General features: G+C 35.6%; 10 non-coding genes across 10 annotated transcripts; 4 read left to right on the top strand and 6 right to left on the bottom strand.

Moving 5' to 3' along the window:
- Window positions 1-6,079: 6,079 nt before the first annotated feature.
- Window positions 6,080-6,151, top strand: TRNAP-AGG (transfer RNA proline (anticodon AGG)). Its single transcript has one exon. It is a non-coding gene; the product is annotated as a tRNA-Pro (tRNA).
- A 458-nt stretch (window positions 6,152-6,609) lies between these two features.
- Window positions 6,610-6,681, top strand: TRNAP-AGG (transfer RNA proline (anticodon AGG)). Its single transcript has one exon. It is a non-coding gene; the product is annotated as a tRNA-Pro (tRNA).
- A 2,042-nt stretch (window positions 6,682-8,723) lies between these two features.
- On the top strand, window positions 8,724-8,795 carry TRNAP-AGG (transfer RNA proline (anticodon AGG)). Its single transcript has one exon. It is a non-coding gene; the product is annotated as a tRNA-Pro (tRNA).
- A 221-nt stretch (window positions 8,796-9,016) lies between these two features.
- Window positions 9,017-9,088, top strand: TRNAP-AGG (transfer RNA proline (anticodon AGG)). The gene has a single exon. It is a non-coding gene; the product is annotated as a tRNA-Pro (tRNA).
- Window positions 9,089-14,045: 4,957 nt separating this feature from the next.
- TRNAP-AGG (transfer RNA proline (anticodon AGG)) lies at window positions 14,046-14,117 on the bottom strand. The gene has a single exon. It is a non-coding gene; the product is annotated as a tRNA-Pro (tRNA).
- Window positions 14,118-14,567: 450 nt separating this feature from the next.
- On the bottom strand, window positions 14,568-14,639 carry TRNAP-AGG (transfer RNA proline (anticodon AGG)). The gene has a single exon. It is a non-coding gene; the product is annotated as a tRNA-Pro (tRNA).
- A 940-nt stretch (window positions 14,640-15,579) lies between these two features.
- Window positions 15,580-15,651, bottom strand: TRNAP-AGG (transfer RNA proline (anticodon AGG)). The gene has a single exon. It is a non-coding gene; the product is annotated as a tRNA-Pro (tRNA).
- Window positions 15,652-15,778: 127 nt separating this feature from the next.
- Window positions 15,779-15,850, bottom strand: TRNAP-AGG (transfer RNA proline (anticodon AGG)). Its single transcript has one exon. It is a non-coding gene; the product is annotated as a tRNA-Pro (tRNA).
- Window positions 15,851-17,048: 1,198 nt separating this feature from the next.
- TRNAP-AGG (transfer RNA proline (anticodon AGG)) lies at window positions 17,049-17,120 on the bottom strand. Its single transcript has one exon. It is a non-coding gene; the product is annotated as a tRNA-Pro (tRNA).
- A 272-nt stretch (window positions 17,121-17,392) lies between these two features.
- Window positions 17,393-17,464, bottom strand: TRNAP-AGG (transfer RNA proline (anticodon AGG)). Its single transcript has one exon. It is a non-coding gene; the product is annotated as a tRNA-Pro (tRNA).
- Window positions 17,465-19,501: the final 2,037 nt, after the last annotated feature.

Raw genomic sequence — 19,501 nt, 5'->3', positions numbered from 1 at the left:
CGAAATGGCTGGAATTTGTACTTAGTCTTCGTTTGGGTGTATAAACTTTCCATCTGAATTTTTTTGGTATAGGTCCATGTCTTCATATTAGCCCTCTTTGAACGGTACCTCCCGATTTCCAGTATTTTGAAGGTTGTGGCCTTAATATTCGACCGAAATGAAATTTGGTATTTATTCTTCATTTGCGGTATAAAATTGTCTCCCATAAATTTGTCTGTATAGGTCCTCGCCTTCATATAGCCCCCATAGAACGGTACCTCCAGAATTCCAGTATTTTGAAGGTTGTTGCTTCATTATCTCACCGAAATGGCTGACATTTGGTACTAAGTCTTCGTTGGGGGTATAAAACTTTCCCCCAGAAATTTGTCTGTATAGGCCCACGCCTTCATATAGTCCCCATAGAACGGTACCTCCCGAATTCCAGTATTTTTAAGGTTGTAGCTGATTATCTCACCGAAATGGCTGAAATTTGGTACTTAGTCTTTGTTGGGGTATAAAACTTTCCCCTAGAATTTTGTCTGTATAGGTTTACGCCTTCATATAACCCCCATAGAACGGTACCTCCCGAATTCCAGTATTTTGAAGGTTGTAGTTTGATTATCTCACCGAAATGGCTGAAATTTGGTACTTAGTCTTCGTTGGGGGTACAAAACTTTCCCCTAGAATTTTGTCTGTATAGTTCCAGGCCTTCATATAGCCCCCATAGAACGGTACCTCCCGATTTTCTGTATTTTGAAGGTTAGCCACATTGTTTTATCGAAATTGCTAACATTTGGTATTTAGTCTTCTTCATAAACGAAAGGAAACTAATTGTTTCGGTCCGGCCGAACATAACGACGTTCTTACTTGTTTGTGTTTATGGTGGTGCAAACTGGTCTCGAAGCGGAATTCTTTGGCCAAAAGTCAATTTTTTGACATTCTTCTTTTGTTTTTTTTTTTAAGTAAACTCTCCAAAATAACAATAACAAAGATTGTTTATTCCAAATTTGCATATACCGTTAGGCAAGAAGTTGTCAAAGTTGAGATTTGTTTAGTGTGTTATTAATAGAGTTGAGTGTGCAGTATTTTGTGACAATTAATTTATTAAAAAATCGTAATAAGAAATATTGAAAGGGCAAAACTCAAATATGGAGAAGAAAGATGAAAGTAAGTAGATTCATTTTCCAAAAAGAACCGAAGAAAAAATCGGTATAAGAACAAAGTTATCCACATCTTTCTGCAACCCTCTTAAATTATAACCTTTTTTTCAATTTTAAAATTGTTCTGGACCGAAATAATTTTGGTCGCTACTGGTCGGTGTTAAAAAAAAAATCAAAATTACTTTGATGTGTATACTTTCATAAAAAAAATAATTTCAAGTTGCGATTCGTTGCGATAAATGAAGCATAATTTTTTCATGATACATTAGTATATCAAATTCAGAAATGTTTAATATTTGGCTGGTACAAAACAAAGAAGGCCAAACAAGGAATCTATTGCTTGAGTTTTTCAAAGAAAAAAAGTGGATACAAGGATGTTTCAGAAACATACAATAAATATTTGGCTTTAAATCCCGTATACTTAACAATAGGTCGATTCCGTATTGCGAGGCGAGTCATGCCTCGTCGTCTATCGTCTCTGTGACCAAATTTAAAAAATGCACTACTTAAAGCGATATAATATAATCCTCGATAACAAGTTATCGTTGATGTAGCGGAGCGTTTTTTGTTTTGATTTGAATAAATCAGAAAAAATATCAGAGCAAGTTGTACACAAAAGTTAGTTTTCTAAAATGATAATCTCAGTGGAACTATTTTTTGATGACAGTGAAGAAAATATAGTTAACGTAGCATCTATCAAGCGACACTTAAGAGACAAATCGAATCCTTTAGAATTTCCATCAGTATTGCGAGTATGTTTGGTTTCCAACATTCATCAAAATAATTGTTAATTTTTTATGTTTAAAGCATATTTTCGGCTTCCAAAAGACGCTGTTATTTATATAGTAGAGGCATTAAAAATTACTTTAAAAAAACTCACAAATCAACAGCAATACAGCCACTCCTTAAAGTGTGTGCTGCTTCAAGATTTTTTGCAGAAGGAAGCTTTCAAAAATCCCATGGCAATGACTTTAACCTTTAACTTTAAAAGTTCGTTTTGAGTTGCGGTTTGCTGCTTAAGAATGTGGATTTTTTGGTCATTTTGAGGTCTTTCATTTCCACTTCAGCAGATTGTCCAATTTCCCATGTCTCTTCAATTCAGTAGATTGAACCTGCAGGATTTGAAACCATATTAAGTTGTAGTAAGTCTGCTACCGCTTGCTCCATTGACGACAAAGATATTTCTTGTGATGGTCCACCTCCTGTAGCTGTAATGTTCTTCTTATTTTGAGACATTTTTTTCTTTAGTTTGGATTTAAAATGAGTCCACACTCTGTGCCATTCATCTGGTGTACGAGTTGGTGGACCACAACAATTTAATTGCTCCGCAACATCCTTCCACACCTCATCAAAAGTGGCTTTAGTTTCGCCAAAAAGTCTGACTCCACGAGCTACGTTTGGGTGGGCTTCCATTTTTTCAACCAGCATTTCAAATTGCTGTCTTGTAGTAATTTTCACCATTATAAGTACTGAAACACTAAAAACGTATATAATATTAAATAAATTCACTTAAAATAAATGAAAATGTTACTTACGTTTCAATTTTTCGTTTTTATTCGTTAATAAAAAATGTACGGCGACAGCTAATTTGACGGCGTCAGGCGAATATTGCCGTACGGAATCGAAAAATTGCATTTGGCAACGCGACACGACTTGCCTCGCAATACGGAATCGACCCACAAATTTTCTGAATGGCTTACATTGAATAATAACTTAGATATCCAAATGAATGTGGAAACCCGATATTAGAAGTGACATAGAAATGCAATAGAAAATATTAAACAAAAGAACGGGCGACAACAAATTCCATTCTGTGAAAAATCCCAACGCAGCAAAAGAAGACAAGCCACAAATGTATGTATATCACAACAAAATGATACTAATTTACTGGTACAAGCCGCATCAACTTCAGCGCGAAAAAATAATCATATTGACTTGTTCTGAAGGAATCAATTGCAAGCCCAACCAGACCGTCAAAGATTAGAAAGCTTTGCGAAAGTACTGACACCTGTTGTAATGTCAGACGAAAAGGGACTTGCATTTTTCCTTGAGATTCATTTTACGAAGAGGCAATATTGCGTCATTCGAAACGAAAGCTGCCAGAGAAATTGTAATATTTTTCCACCTTACAAAAATATATTAGCAATGAAAAATAAATGTAGACCAGATGGTGTTCTTGTGGATGACATGTGTGCAAAGGTTTCTATGCAAAGTCTTGTAAATCATACAGCAACAAAAATTGTAGAAAAGCAAAAAGACATAATAAATTCAATACCTGTAAATTTCCACCCAACAGAACTGGTTTGTAGTTATGGGTTTGACAGCAGTTCCGGACAATCACAATATAAGCAATCGTTTCATGATGCCGTTACATCACATAATGCGGATTCAAGTTTTTTGGCCACTACAATGATTCCCTTAAGACTCATAACCGATTCTGGAACCATTCTTTGGAATAATCGCTTTCCTCGGTCTACAAGATATTGTAGGCCAATAAAAATAGAGTTCACTGTTGAAACTAAAGAAATTATAAAACAAGAAGCTGCTAATTTGAATAAACAAAATCAGGGGTTAAAAAATTAAGCATTGAAGTTGAACCGGGAAAAATGGTGGAAATAAAGTTTAAGATGTGCTTGACCGTTATTGACGGAAAAGTTTTAAATGTGTTAGCTGACACGAACTCCACTCAAAAATTTCCAATATGCCACTGTACTCAGACGGATTTTCCTAAGGTTGCAAACTATAATAGTGTAAAGTTTCAACCCATTGAAGTACATTTAAAGTATGGAATAAGTCCACTACATTGCTGGATTCGCTTATTTGAATTTGTTCTCCATTTGGGGTATAAAATGGAGATAAAAAATGGCAAATAAGACTGATTGAAGATAAAGAGGCTATAAAGAACAGGAAAAAAGAAATTCAATACAAATTTTGGAAAGAACTAAGTCTCCGAGTTGGCATTCCAAAAACTGGTGGATGTGGCACATCTAATGACGGCAATACCGCTCGAAGAGCATTTAGGGAATATGAGATATTCTCTAAATGGCAGACGTGGATGTAGAAATAATATTTCGCTTAAAAATAATATTAACATGTTTGTCATGTCAATTTCAAATTGGCAAAGATAAATTTGAAAAAGATTGTTTTGAAACAGGACGATACTATCAAAAGTTATACCCCTGGTTACCACTAACTCCAACAGTCCATAAAGTGTTGGCTCATTCAAAACAAATATTACAGAACACATGCCTTCCTGTTGGTTATTTTGGAGAAGACGCAGCCGAATGTAGAAATAAAATCTACAAAAGTGATCGGTTGCGCTATGCTCTCAAAACTAGTTGAAGTGATAATCTCACCGATGTTTTTTGTAGAGCTCTTGATACATCAGATGCCTTAATTTCATCAATGTATTTAGATACCCGAGCGAACTTAAGGAAACGATTGGCATTGCCTCCACAAGTTCAAGAATTATTGTGCTGTGAACATATTGTCGAAAAAACAACGTCTGAAAACATAGATAATATGTATGAAATCGAGGAGGATTATTCGGAATTTATGAATGAAAATGTATTCCTAGACAACTAATTGTCATTAAATTAGAGTTAGGTTTATATATATATATTATTATAATATATAACCGTTAAAGAAAATAACTTTAAGTTTCATGTTTTTAATTATAGTGATAATGCATTTTAATATGCATTCTATCAATAAAAATATATAATTCTGTTAAGATCATCGCATATTTAAAACAAAAATAAATGGATTAACACTCATAACGATACAAATATTTGATATGAAATACTTTGCCGATATAGGCAATCTCTTTACTATCTCAAAATTATAGGAACAAATTCCACCGAGTTCAATTGATGCATAGCTCGTTGACACAATTAACTTGTTGTTGTCGCCGTTTACCGTCAGACCTACTTTAGCAGATTCTCTTTCGACCTTCTTACAGGTATCAGTTACTTCTTTTACTGATCGTGGCATTAGGCCAATCCAATTCTTCATATTTCACTACTTATGTTGTTTGTTGTGTTTATGTCGGTGCCGAGGTAGACGAAGTCTTATACAAAATCTAAGCAAACATTTTAACAAACTTTTTGTTGAAAGATACTTCATAAATTACAAACCAAGATATATAAACTTTCCCGAGGTTATTCCCCGGATATTGACTAAACTGAAGTAACAAAAAGAAATTTGAAATTTGCTATTGGCATGAAACGGGGTGTATATCTTCCAATTTGATTAAAGTTTGAATAGCAAAAACGTATGTTGATTTTTTTGTTCTTATAAAAGCAAACATGGTCATGGCATTATTAATAATGTTCCTAAAGGCTAGTCTAATATGGGGTAAGCCTGGCTTATACAGGCCGGTACTGTAAACGAAATATTTTTCTATGCCATCTTGAAGACAACTTTTCAGTCTACAAAATTAAATTTTGAATCGTTAAAAAAATCTCTTCTCGTTTCGAAGTTATCAACGATCACATTTGTTATTTCATGTTGCATAATTTTCAGTGACACCCACTGTATCTCTGTCGGTAAAGCCGACTAATACTTTTTTATTTATTAAGATAAAATTAAGTATCTCACTTGAGTGTGCTACTTGTGTGGCCCACACTGTGTATCAGCATCATTTGTCACTTGGGTTGGGAGATATTTTTTCTGCTTCCATGTTAAAAAAAGTGATAAGACATTTGTTCTAACATCACAAACTTATTTTTATTTTAAAGACATTTTGTCGTATTGTTATCTAAAACAAATGTTTCAATTAAAAAAAGAATAGTGTTTGTATGCCTTTAAAACAAAAGAAAGAGTTGTCTTCTTATCATTAAACACACTGTTTTATTTTAATCACTACACAATTTTGAATTTCAATTTTGAAATTTAAAAAAGTATATATTTATGTTATTTTAAAACAATATCATGTTACTGGCTCGTTGGTCTAGGGGTATGATTTCCGCTTAGGGTGCGGGAGGTCCCGGGTTCAAATCCCGGACGAGCCCAAAGCTACCAAATTAAGGGTTCAATATTTTAGGTTGAAATAAGATATGAACTTAGTGTTGTAAAGCAAAAAAAAAAAAGAATGAAGAATTGAGTGGAGTTTTGGGTAAGTAAATGAATTAAAATAAAATGTTCCCCATCTATCTATTATGCTGGCTATTTAATAATGATCCAAACGATATTGAAAGTTTAAAAACTGAAAACGAAAACGAGCACAAAATTAAGCATTCTCCACAACAACAAGAAAAACTAGTTTATAGTTTACGCATTTAACAATAGACTGCAATACCGATCAGTAAAATAAGCATGCATAGCAGTTTTGGTATTCAACCAATGCCCTTCACTACGATCACTTCATTAATATGCAGCAGAGTATCGCAATGATTTCTTTTCACCAACACTCAAAAATAAAATTTGTGTATAATTTTTTTATAGAAATTGCTTGTCGGTTCTCTCACCTGGCTCGTTGGTCTAGGGGTATGATTTCCGCTTAGGGTGCGGGAGGTCCCGGGTTCAAATCCCGGACGAGCCCAAGCTACCAAATTAAAGGGTTTATTTTAATAGAAATAAGACATGGATAAGCAACTAAACAATTGGAGTTGCTAATTCAATTATTGGTTTAAATAAACGATATTGAAGTTTCAATTTGAAATAGAGGAAATGGAAATAGGCCCAAAATTTAAGCATTCACATTACGGAAAACTAGTTTATGTGTCGAGTCTGTGCAGATCACCACTACCATACATACCAGTTTTGGTATTCAACAAATGCATTTGCCCTTCGCAATCAGTTCATTGATATGCAGAAGAGCGACGCAATGATTTTTTTCCCCTAACATAAATTAAATTTATTTTTAATATTTATACCCTCAGCCTTTAGGCTATGAAGGGTATATACACTTTCATACGGGCAAAATGTGCCTCATCGAAATAATGGTTTTAGACCCCAAGTATGTTTGGACGAAATGTGTTTCAGACAATTTGGAGTCGATTGAGCAATGTCCGTCCGTCTGTCTGTCTGTCTGGCTGGCTGGAGCGCACGATAACTCTCGAACGGATAAACCGATTCGGTTCAAATTTCGGCTTTCGTAATATTTTACCCAAACTTAGTTTAAGTTCGAAGATGGGCTATATCGGTCCACTCCTTCCGGTACCTCCCCCACAAATGTTCGGAAAATTTGTGCACACGATAACTCTTGAAGGGAGTAACCGATTTGATTCATACTTTGCCCATCGTGAAATGTGTACCAGACTTAAATGAGGTTCCAATATGGACTCAATTGGTCCACTCCTTCGGGTACCTCCCACACTAAATTTCGGAACAGTTCAGTTTAGGACCATCTCTCGAATCGCTTTGATTTTTGTTTTAGCAAGTTGTATTCACTGCCCTCCATACGACGGTACAAATTTCATCAGGGGCAAGTCCATACTTCCTGAAAAAATAGCCTGAAAGGTGCAGAAAACCCCTATGACACCGTGTGTAGTGGTTGGAGCGTAAGATATCTCTCGAACGGATCTGCCGATTCGGTTCAAAATTTTGCCTTAGTAATATTTTGTCCAAACATAGTTTAAGTTTGAAGATAAGCCATATCGGTCCACTCCTTCAGGTACTTCCCCCACAAAAGTTCAAAAAAGTTCGGAAAAATTGTTCGTACGGTAACTCTTGAAGGGAATGGCCGAATTGGTCTATACTTTACACATCCTAATATATCTACCAGATATAGATCAGGTTCAAATATAGACTATATTTGTCCACTCCATCCGGTACCTCCCACACAAAATTTCGGATAAGTTCACTTTAAGACCTGATATCGAATCACTTTGATTTTTGTTGAAACAACTTGCATTCGCTCCCTCAATTACGATGGTAAACGTTTTTTTAGGGGTAAGTCCATACTTCTTGAGCAAACAGCCCGAAGAGTGTAAAAACCCCCTATAGCACCATATGTTGTGGCTGGAGATCCACTTCCATAACGGTCAATGTCGATACATTCCTTTTAGTATCACTTCCGTAAAACTTTTGATCTTTAATCCCAATCAAAATTTTTATCGGTTCAAACGCCCAACATTTTTAAATCCCCCTAAATACATAGTATTTTGGAAAAAAATTGTTTCAATATACACAGGCTGAGGGTATATCTCTGTCGGCAAAGCCGACTGATACTTTTTTACTTGTTTTTATAAATATAAGCTGTGTTCCAGAACTAAAAAGTTTTTACAATTTTTACGACTTTTACACATTTTACTCCAAAGACCGTTCCCGTACACAAAAAAGTTGTAAAATGTTCACTTCTCTTTAAACAAACATGGCGCTGAATGACGCTCTCTTTAAAAACTTTTTACACGACAAATTTGGGCGAGTAAAAAAATAGTAACATGGTTGCCGGCGTCTGATTGGCTGATACGCCGACTTTGACATTTGTTCCAGTTTTTTTGACGTATTTTCCATTTTTCCGTTCCCGAACTATTTCAAAAAACTTGTGTGTGACAACAAATTTTTTGCAGTTCTCTCTTTTACGAGTTTTACTATTAAAAAGTACGGGAACGAAGCTATAGCTTTTTCATTCCCTCGCCTGGCTCGTTGGTCTAGGGGTATGATTTCCGCTTAGGGTGCGGGAGGTCCCGGGTTCAAATCCCGGACGAGCCCAAGTCAGTTAATTTTTTTATGAAGCTTATGTAAAATTTTTGTAGAAAACTTTTTTAGTTGACTTAGTTTAAAAGATGGATAACTACATAAGAACTGGGAACTGTACCTATCGGATTATATCAGAGGGACTAGAAGCAAATCTACTATGGTATAGCATGCGTTTTTATAAGCTGCTCCAGCATAGGACTTAATTAAAAAGATGTTACAATTAACCCTCATCTGGCTCGTTGGTCTAGGGGTATGATTTCCGCTTAGGGTGCGGGAGGTCCCGGGTTCAAATCCCGGACGAGCCCAAGTTAATCAAATTTTTTAGGAAAAAAATAATTGCCAAGAATTACATCAATCGCAATCGCGAATGACGTAGGAAACGAAAGATACCAAGAAATGGCACGGACCAGCTTTAACATGGCAATGCGAAGAACTTATCTTGGTCTCTCTATCATTTCAAGTGGACAATGACTATAGACGAAGATCGTAATGGTCGTCCAAAAGCGGTCAGTGTGCCAGAAAACATGCCCTGCGTGTACTGATAATGCAAGATCGTCGTGATCGTGTGACATACCCTGAGATAGTGGCATCCTTGGGCATTTCTTCAACCAGCTTACATTCGACATTGCTGGAACACCTGGCCGCAAAAAAAAAGTTTGTTCTCATTGGATCCAGCACAAATTGACCAAAAAAGGCTTGTGTCGATCGATACAAAGAAATGTTGAAAGACAGAAGACATGTATAAGATCGTCACGGGTGACGAATCGTGGATCTATGCGCATGAACCCAAAACAAAACAGCTATCAATTGTGCAGAGCTTCGAAGACAAGCCAAATCCAACGAAATTTGTTCAAGGAAGAAGCACTTCGAATCTAGGGATACGTAAAATCGATTTCGGTTAATCGATTATTAACCACTTAAGGTTCTCTCCAATCTGATTGGTTGATTTGCATTTGCTGACAACTTTTTCTCGGGCGCAGTTTAAGTTTTAAAAGGAACACAAAGTTCCTTTTGATTTATCTGACAAACTTAAAGCAAACTTGTATGAATAAAAACAGGGTTATCTGTCCGATAACGACCAACATTTAACTACCAAAAGGATGTAATAATAGTCTATTCGTAGTCGACTATTAATCGTGGTCTACTATTAGTCGTAGTTGACTATTGTCCGCGTAATCGACGGTACTTTTCATACAAATATGTATACACTACGGATCGCATCAACGAAAATGGTCGATTATAATCGGTTTTCGGCGGTTAACGAATAATCGAAAGTCGGCTTTTAGAACACTCTCAAATAATCGACTAATCCAGTTTTAAGCTTTTCACGAAAACCGAATAATCGGAATACCGATTATTACATTTTACTACGTTTTAGGGATATGTACACGCAGAGAAAAAATATTTGTCGCATTTGTTGGAACAAAAATATTTGTTTTGGTTCCAAAAATGTAGTTGTTTTGTTCAAACATTGTAATCCAAATCCAAAAATACCATCTTTTGTTCCAAACATAGAAAACAAAAACAACTTTCGAATTTCCGCAATATTGTAAAAATCGTTAACAATACCGATTGTAGGAACTATCATAATCTAATTTTGTTTACAAAAAGTATTGTCAACCCAGAAAACCAGCCCAGAAATTTTTGATTTGAGTGTATATACTTCTCATATACACTTTTCACATAACTTGGATATAAATGTCGCGTATAATATTGCAATCATTGATGAACACAATACATGGTTTGCTGCATTGGCTGGCAACAAAGACAAACAAAAAGCCACAAGCACCCACCACAACATAAGGAATAATTAAACACCATAACAAACTCCGGTATAACACCAAACCTCAAAGCACAATGAAGATAGAAGAATGAAACAAAACAGAAACAAATAAAAACAAAAGTCTCATTGTTGGTATACATACACACAAAAACCAAGATAAAGGCATCATATCATACAAACAAATATTCCCAACATTAGATATTTTCGATATTTCATTTCAAAAAATCGATTGCTATCGATATTATCGTTAATTTGTCTATACTTTTGTTGATATTTTGCACAAGTACTTCACAGAAATATAAAGAAGAAGAAAACAATTGATTTTCTTTAATAAAAATACACAAAAATACATTTTACATTTCTAAAAAAATTTGTGCGTCTTACTACGGACTTAATTTCTCACATTCACAAAACCAAAAAACCGCGAAATATCTATTTATTTCAATGAATTTTAGCTTAGGGGGTTTAATCCGATAATATCGGTAGCAAAAATATCTGTCGATAACGATTTTTTAAAAGATAACCGATATTACCGATAGTGCCATCGATTTTTTGCCAGCTCTAGGGCAAACTCGAAAATCGATCACAAGATAATCGATTATGCGATTTTCCCTCCAGACAAAAGTCGACTACGCTTTTTAGATTTTTGACTGCGAAATGGTCGCCTGATTCTTCGGCAAACCTGTCTGTGTACGGATGCATCTGCCACACAATGTTATGGAGAGGTCATAAACACAGTTCGCTATCTCACATGTGGCAAGCAAATTCGCTACACATGGTTATCAATCTGCAGCATAGATTACATACCGCAATCTAATTCAAACATGCCACATGTAGCAAGGGAATGTCTTATCTCATTTTTTCAAACGACCTGTTACATGAAAACGGTCTGCCTACCACATGTTTATCATTATCAAGTGGACGGTATTAGAAATATATCCCTATTTATCTCTCTATTCTACATACGCCAACCTCACCAAGACATTCACTCTATTAGAAAATCAGACTATTCGGTACATAAATACTGGTCATGTGGTGACTATTCCGCTAAAGCAACTTAGAACGGTTAGTTATGAGCGGTATACCACAATTTGTTTACCTGCAGTCTTCGACATGGCCTCAAATGACTTATTTTTATTCCCGAACATGAAGAAAAAAAGCGTGGTCAAAGATTTTTGTCGCCAGAAGATATTCAAAACCAATGTTTTGAAGGTATGTATCTTAATCGGTGGATGTACAGTGGATGTCACGGAAAATTATGCAAAACGAAATAAAAAATATAATCGGTGATAACTTCGTCGCTATCAAAACGCTTCGTAAGAAGTATTATTGTTTGGGATTGAATGGCAACAAAGGGTGTCGAAATCTTTGTTTTTATAAAAGTAAACATTATCAAGACATTGATAACAATGCTTTTAAAAACTATATTTTTAAATTGCAAAACTTTTGTTCTAAGCCCTGATTTGTCCATCTATCATGGCAATGCCGTTAAAGCCTACCCTAATATGGGGCAAGCTTACCTGATACAGGACTTTCCATATATCATTAAATAGTTTTTTCGTATATTTATCATAGTCATTTGTTGAAAAATAACTTGAAAAACTAGAAATTTCTAGCCGAATTGCCTACAAAGGGACACTAATTACGATCATGTCAAAATTACGCCAGGAACTTCATTCTTTCTGTCGGAATCAATGACAAAACTACTGAAAACGATAGGGAACCAATTATTCCACCATTCTGGTTACTAAAATGGAATAAAAAGGCAACAATTTGGAAATTATTAATCGATTATTGAGGTACACCATTTTCAATGCTCAATTAGTAGTATTTTCTATGCCACCAAAAAGACAACTTTTCAGCCGACGAAATTGTTTTTTGAATTGTTAAAAAATCTCAACTCGTTTCGAAGTAACTCTAAAGCAACACGTTGAAACTTTCACACAAAACTTTCACAGCTTTTGCGTAGCGAATCGATCTTTCTAGTTAATTTTCCCAAAAGGAACTAGTTCCATAGTTCCGATATTGAAATAGTTTAATGAATCTTTCATCGGTCTTTGTGATTCCTTTGTTCAAAATAGTTCCGAGAACGAAGTACATTGTTCAATGACAGCCTGTTTCACTATGTCGAACGAAAATGAAAGCGAAAGAAAAACTACTTAACTCGTGTATGATTTTCAAATTTTGTAGTTGTTTCGAAGCAAAAACAAAGTCAATATTACAATGAAAAGCTAAGTTTAGGTGTTTTTCGTTCGCATTCATTTTCTTTCGACATAGTGAAACAGGCCCTGAATCTCTATATTTTATCCTTCTTTTCGTTTTCAAAAAACAAACAAATTGCAGGTATGTAACGTGCATGTAATTTACGTTTATTTAGCTGTGGCAGAATCTGCATATCGAACGAGAATTAAATGAAGGAGATGAACTATACAAATGAAAGGAACTATGTGTTCGACAGGAACTAAATTAACTAAATGAATTAGTCTGTTCCGAAACTACACAACTCACGTTTCCATTAGCTTTGTTCCAGAACTAAACAGTTTTTACAATTTTTACGACTTTTACACATTTTACCCGAAAACCCGTTCCTGTACACAAAAAAGTTGTAAAATGTTCACTCCTCTTTAAACAAAAATTGAGCTGAATTACGTCCTCTTTAAAAACTTTTTACTCGACAAATTTGAGCATGTAAAAAATAGTAACATGGTTGCCGGTGTCTGATTGACTGGTACGCCCTCTTTGACATTTGTTCCAGTTTTCTTTTTCCATTTTTCCGTTCCCGAACTATTTCAAAAAACTTTTGTGTGAGAATAATTTTTTACAGTTTTTACTATTAAAAAGTACGGAAACTAAGCTATTATTAGACCGTAAACTTATATAGTAGACCTCGGTACAACCAAATTGCGCTTTCGACAAAATCCACTGATAATATGTTGTTTCCATATTTCAGTTTCGAATTGAAACTTTCAATATCGTTTGAACCATTCATCATTGAATAATGTTTCTAGATGGGGAACATTTTACATTTAATTCATTACATACCCACCCAAAACTCCACTCAATCCTTCTCCTATTGTTGTTTGTTGCTGCTTTACAATAGATCTGTTCGATAACTTTGCAAGTAAAAAGTACTTGCAAGCACTTCTCATTTCTCTTTTAAGTGGGGTACACACGATCAGTTTTGGCTGTCAGTTTTGCTCAAATAATCGGTTGCTTGCCAGTGTGGCCGTTCATTTTTGTCAGTCATTAGGCAACCACAAAATATTTTGTGGTTGCTGGACAGTTTGCGACGATAAGTCTGTTTCCGAAAAATCGACAGTCAAAACTGATCGTGTGTACCCCGCTTTACGGAACAAGTTTGTTATCGAACACCATTTTGTAAAAGCTTGTACAAATGTTTAGGTTATCGAACAGACCTAATATTAAGGTTCACATCTTATTTCAACTTAAAAATATTGAACCCTTTAATTTGGTAGCTTGGGCTCGTCCGGGATTTGAACCCGGGACCTCCCGCACCCTAAGCGGAAATCATACCCCTAGACCAACGAGCCGGTTGAGGGTTAAGAATTACATTCAATTTTTTTAAATAGCATAATTAGGTGAGGGTTGGCTGAAGATAGAGTTATTTTGAATATGGTTTATACAGATTAAGAGACGTTCTGGTATTGGATATATTTTCAAAATCAGTTTCCAAAGATGTTATTAGGAATTGGGATTTCTGAGAGAAAAGAAAAACTCCTTACAGAAATACATACACACATACATACATACATACATATGTACCTCTGAAGGCCCGCGTTCCGAGGCTTTATTTATATGACTGTAACTCTCAAAAATAATATTTTTAGTTTGACTTCATTTTAAAACTCAGTCTTTAAACGATTTACGATTTGGAGTTTGAAAACTCAATTTCCAAACAATTTAAGAATTTTTGTATAAATAACACACTTTGAAGGTGCTTGCTGACTAAAACTACCATCGTCCAAAATATTTGACGACTTGGGCTCGTCCGGGATTTGAACCCGGGACCTCCCGCACCCTAAGCGGAAATCATACCCCTAGACCAACGAGCCAGTTGGGGGCGTGGCCACGATTTCTCGTGTTGAATTACCAACTTCCAAGACCGATGGCATTGAAATGCACATTGAAAAAAATTTCAAATTATATATTTCATTCACGTTAGCACATATTGAATTGAATGCAGCAGAAGTTCACTTTTTTGTGTTAAAAACCCATTTTAATGCCTATTAATTTGGACATCGTGATTAAAAGCTATTGGTTGGTAACTCATTGAAAACCCGAAACTCAATTTATTTTCGTAAAGTATGAATGTATATCTTCAATGTCACATCCGTTACGTCTAAATTATTTCGAAAGCTTACTTAGTTGGCCTCCCTACGGAACATTTGTCCAATAAACCGAACTAAGAAAATATTTCTATTCCTCTCTATTTGTTGCTTTGCTTTTCCAATTTGGAATACCGTCATGTGACCCGTATTTATATGCCTTTTTAGCATCGCTCATTGTTATGACATGGCCTAGCCAACGCAAACTTTGAATCTCGATACGTTTAACTATAACTATACTGATGTCGTTGTATGGCCGATACAGCTCGTGCTTCATACGACGACGATATTCACCGTCAACGCAGATTGGCCTCTCAAACACACCATGCACTGCCTTATCTGCTTGCGCAGTACACATGCTTCGGAACCATTTCATTCCCTACGTCCCGCTGAAGAACTTTCCGCAATACCATTCAGACTTATTTATGTTCGAATTTTGTTCACCCATTTCTCTCCAAATTCGAATCGAAATATCGGAAATAAATTTTTCTTCTAATATCTTATTGTTTTTCTTCCAATTTCGATACGAATTCGAAACGTAATCGATCCAACTTCGCTTCGACATTTCGTTCCGAAATTATTTTATATGGTTTGCTGGGATATTACTGCAACCCCTCTCCTAGCTTGCATTAATATAAGGATAAATCCAAAAAATATCGCACATCTTGGGCTCGTCCGGGATTTGAACCCGGGACCTCCCGCACCCTAAGCGGAAATCATACCCCTAGACCAACGAGCCGGTTGAGGGTTAATGAAGGTCCTATTTTACCAAACTCGGCATTTAGTATTGAAACAATATATTGGAAATATTTTCATATCAAAATACAATTTTTCCAAAATAATGAAGCAAAAAATGTATCCACCTTGGGCTCGTCCGGGATTTGAACCCGGGACCTCCCGCACCCTAAGCGGAAATCATACCCCTAGACCAACGAGCCAGTCGTATATTTAAAAATGTGAATTTTCCAATTTTTGAATTTTCAGATATAATTTGAATAATTAAAATTTATAACAATTTTCGTTACAAATCGAAACATTTCACGGGTAGCAAATTATTCCATTAATAATTGGAATTTGTTTCATCTATTAGTCGAATCATTTTACACCTTTTTCAGGTGTAACTCGGAACATTTTAGTTGTAATTCAAAGCATTTAATTTGTAATTCGAGATTTCTAGTTGTTATTCGAAACATTGCAATTGTAATTCGAGAATTCCACTTGTAATTCACTTAAATTTGAATTATTTAATTTGTAATTCGAATTACCCCATTTGTAATTTTAATTCGTACACTTTAAATTCGTATTATTCTATTAGAATTTCTAATTATAAATAAAATTCAAACTGCAAATAAATTCAAACAAGAATTGAGTTTAGTTCAAATTATAAATGCATAAATTGCCTATTTCTATCGAATTGTAATTGCAAAAATCCAAATTTCAAATGTAATCTCAAATGTTAAAAGAAGGTTGCAATTTTAAATGAAATGCTAAAATCACAAAAAAAATAGAGATGAAATTTTTTATGGCCTGCTTCACTAAGACGATTTGAATTCAAATTCGTTCAAACAATTACCAAATGTCTGTTTTTTGAAAAAATTTGATTGATTTTTTTCAATCAAACAACAAATTCTACGGTAACAGGAGTTTGGTAGTAATTCGGACGAATTTGAATTCGAATCGTCTTAGAGAATCAGGCCATTAGTAACCTACATAGTTTACTAACATGTTTTATGTTTTCAGAACTTATCTGGTCTTTTCCAGAACTGCGAGGATTTACTAATTTTTACTATTTTTTATATATAAAACGAAGGAAAAATCGGGTTCGTAGTAAAAAATTTTAGATTCTGGCAGTTTCTGGAACAGAGGAAGTTTGAACAATTACTATGTATTATTTGCTTGTATTCGATTTTGTGTAAACTTAAAATTTTGTAATATAAATTGTAATATAATTGGTAGCTGGAAATCTACATAGAAACTTCGCTAAAAAGGGAGCCATTTTGAAGGAAAGTTCATATTGTCGGTCTATAAGATAATTCGTTATAGGGACGTTCGATATAGGGAAGTTTGACTGTAAGTACAATTTTATATTCCTGCGAGTAGAATATTCCAAAATTAAAACAAAAAGCTATTCAACTTGGGCTCGTCCGGGATTTGAACCCGGGACCTCCCGCACCCTAAGCGGAAATCATACCCCTAGACCAACGAGCCAGATGAGGGTTAATCGTCAAATCTTTGTAATCAAATCCTCTACTAGAGACACTTGTAAACACGCATGTTATATAAGATTAGATTTGGTTCAAGATAGACTTAGTCCCTCTGACATGATACGATAGGTCCATATGATTCGATAGGTCAATTCTTGTGTACGAACATATGTAGTTATCTATCTTTTAAAACTGGTTAAGTCAACATTTAATAGTCAACTTAAAATGCCTTTTCCACAAAAATTTTAAATACACTTATAAAAAATTAAGAGACTTGGGCTCGTCCGGGATTTGAACCCGGGACCTCCCGCACCCTAAGCGGAAATCATACCCCTAGACCAACGAGCCAGTTGAAATAAAAGAATTTCACAAAATTCGGGAAAATCGTACCAATGATTTCCTAAACCGTTTTCACAAAAAATTAAACAAAATATCAAAAACTGCTTAAAGCTGTTCTTCGAGAGCTTAAAACCTCGAAAATATGTGGATAAAGAGACTTATTCTTTCAATAAGGTCCGTTTTTTTGTATACTTGACCGGAGGATTGCTCTATATTCTGCATATATTCGCGACTCAGCTTAAATCGAGCCCTGTTGATCCACGAGTCTCGGCCCGAAATCAATATTTCACATGTGTTAACTACAATTCCTTTAAGTATAAGATCCGAGATTTCTTCGCTGAATCCCCAGGCTCTGCGGTCGATTCCGCGCCCTCTGTCAAAGGATTCTCGGAACAGTCTCCTTTGCGTGGTCTGGTACTTGATCATTTATTTCCAACTTTCTCTTCATTTTTGTTTTCAGATTTCTTAGTTTTTTGTCTGCTTGGAAAATTGATTCCCTGAGGCAGGTGAACACTCTAACACTTTTTAAAGAAAGAAAGACCCTTTCTGAAAGAATGTGTGCCTCTATAGACCCTTTCTGAACGAAAGGGTGCTTATATAGACCCTTCCTGAAAGAAAGGGTGCTTCTACAGACCCTTTCTGAAATAAAGGGTGTTTCTATAGGCCCTTTCTGAAAGATAGGGTGCTTCTATAGACCCTTTCTGAAAGATAGGGTGCTTCTACAGACCCTGCCTGAAAGAAAGGGTGCTTCTATAGACCCTTGCTAAAAGAAAGGGGGCTTCTATAGACTTTTTCTGAAAGAAAGGGTGCTTCTATAGACCCTTTCTAAATGAAAGGGTGCTTCTATAGACCCTTTCTAAATGAAAGGGTGCTTCTATAGACCCTTTCTGAACGAAAGGGTGCTTATATAGACCCTTTCTGAAAAAAAGGGGGCTTCTATAGACCTTTTCTGAAAGAAAGTGTGATTCTATTAACCCTTTCTAAAAGAAAGGCTGCTTCTATAGACCCTTTCTGAAAGAAATTGTGCTTCTATTAACCCTTTCTAAAAGAAAGAAAGAAAGTGTGATTCTATAGACCCATCTGAATGAAAGGGTGCTTCTATAGACCCTTTCTGAAAGGAAGGGTGCTTCTATAGACCCTTTCTGAAAGAATGTGTGCCTCTATATACCCTTTCTGAACGAAAGGGTGCTTCTATAGACCCTTTATGAAAGAAAGGGTGCTTCTATAGACCATTTCTAAAAGCAAGGGTGCTTCTATAGACCCTTTCTGAAAGAATGTGTGCCTCTATAGACCCTTTCTGAAAGAATGTGTGCCTCTATAGACCCTTTCTGAAAGAATGTGTGCCTCTATAGACCCTTTCTGAAAGAATGTGTGCCTCTATAGACCCTTTCTGAAAGAATGTGTGCCTCTATAGACCCTTTCTGAACGAAAGGGTGCTTCTATAGACCCTTTCTGAAAGAAAGGGTGCTTCTATAGACCCTTTATGAAAGAAAGGGTGCTTCTATAGACCATTTCTAAAAGCAAGGGTGCTTCTATAGACCCTTTCTGAAAGAAAGGGTGCTTCTATAGACCCTTTCTGAATGAATGTGTGCCTCTATAGACCCTTTCTGAACGAAAGGGTGCTTATATAGACCCTTTCTGAACGAAAGGGTGCTTATATAGACCCTTCCTGAAAGAAAGGGTGCTTGTACAGACCCTTTCTGAAATAAAGGGTCTTTCTATAGACCCTTTCTGAAAGATAGGGTGCTTCTATAGACCCTTTCTGAAAGATAGGGGCTTCTATAGACTTTTCCTGAAAGAAAGGGTGCTTCTATAGACCCTTGCTAAATGAAAGGGTGCTTCTATAGACCCTTTCTGAACGAAAGGGTGCTTATATAGACTCTTTCTGAAAGAAAGGCTGCTTCTATAGACCTTTTCTGAACGAAAGGGTGCTTATATAGACTCTTTCTGAAAGAAAGGCTGCTTCTATAGACCTTTTCTGAAAGAAAGTGTGATTCTATTAACCCTTTCTAAAAGAAAGGCTGCTTCTATAGACCCTTTCTGAAA

Source organism: Musca autumnalis, unplaced genomic scaffold (assembly GCF_047663935.1).
Source record: "Musca autumnalis isolate F117 unplaced genomic scaffold, ASM4766393v1 scaffold_2, whole genome shotgun sequence".
Classification (NCBI taxonomy): domain Eukaryota; kingdom Metazoa; phylum Arthropoda; class Insecta; order Diptera; family Muscidae; genus Musca; species Musca autumnalis.
This window is presented reverse-complemented; position numbering and strand designations above follow the sequence as displayed.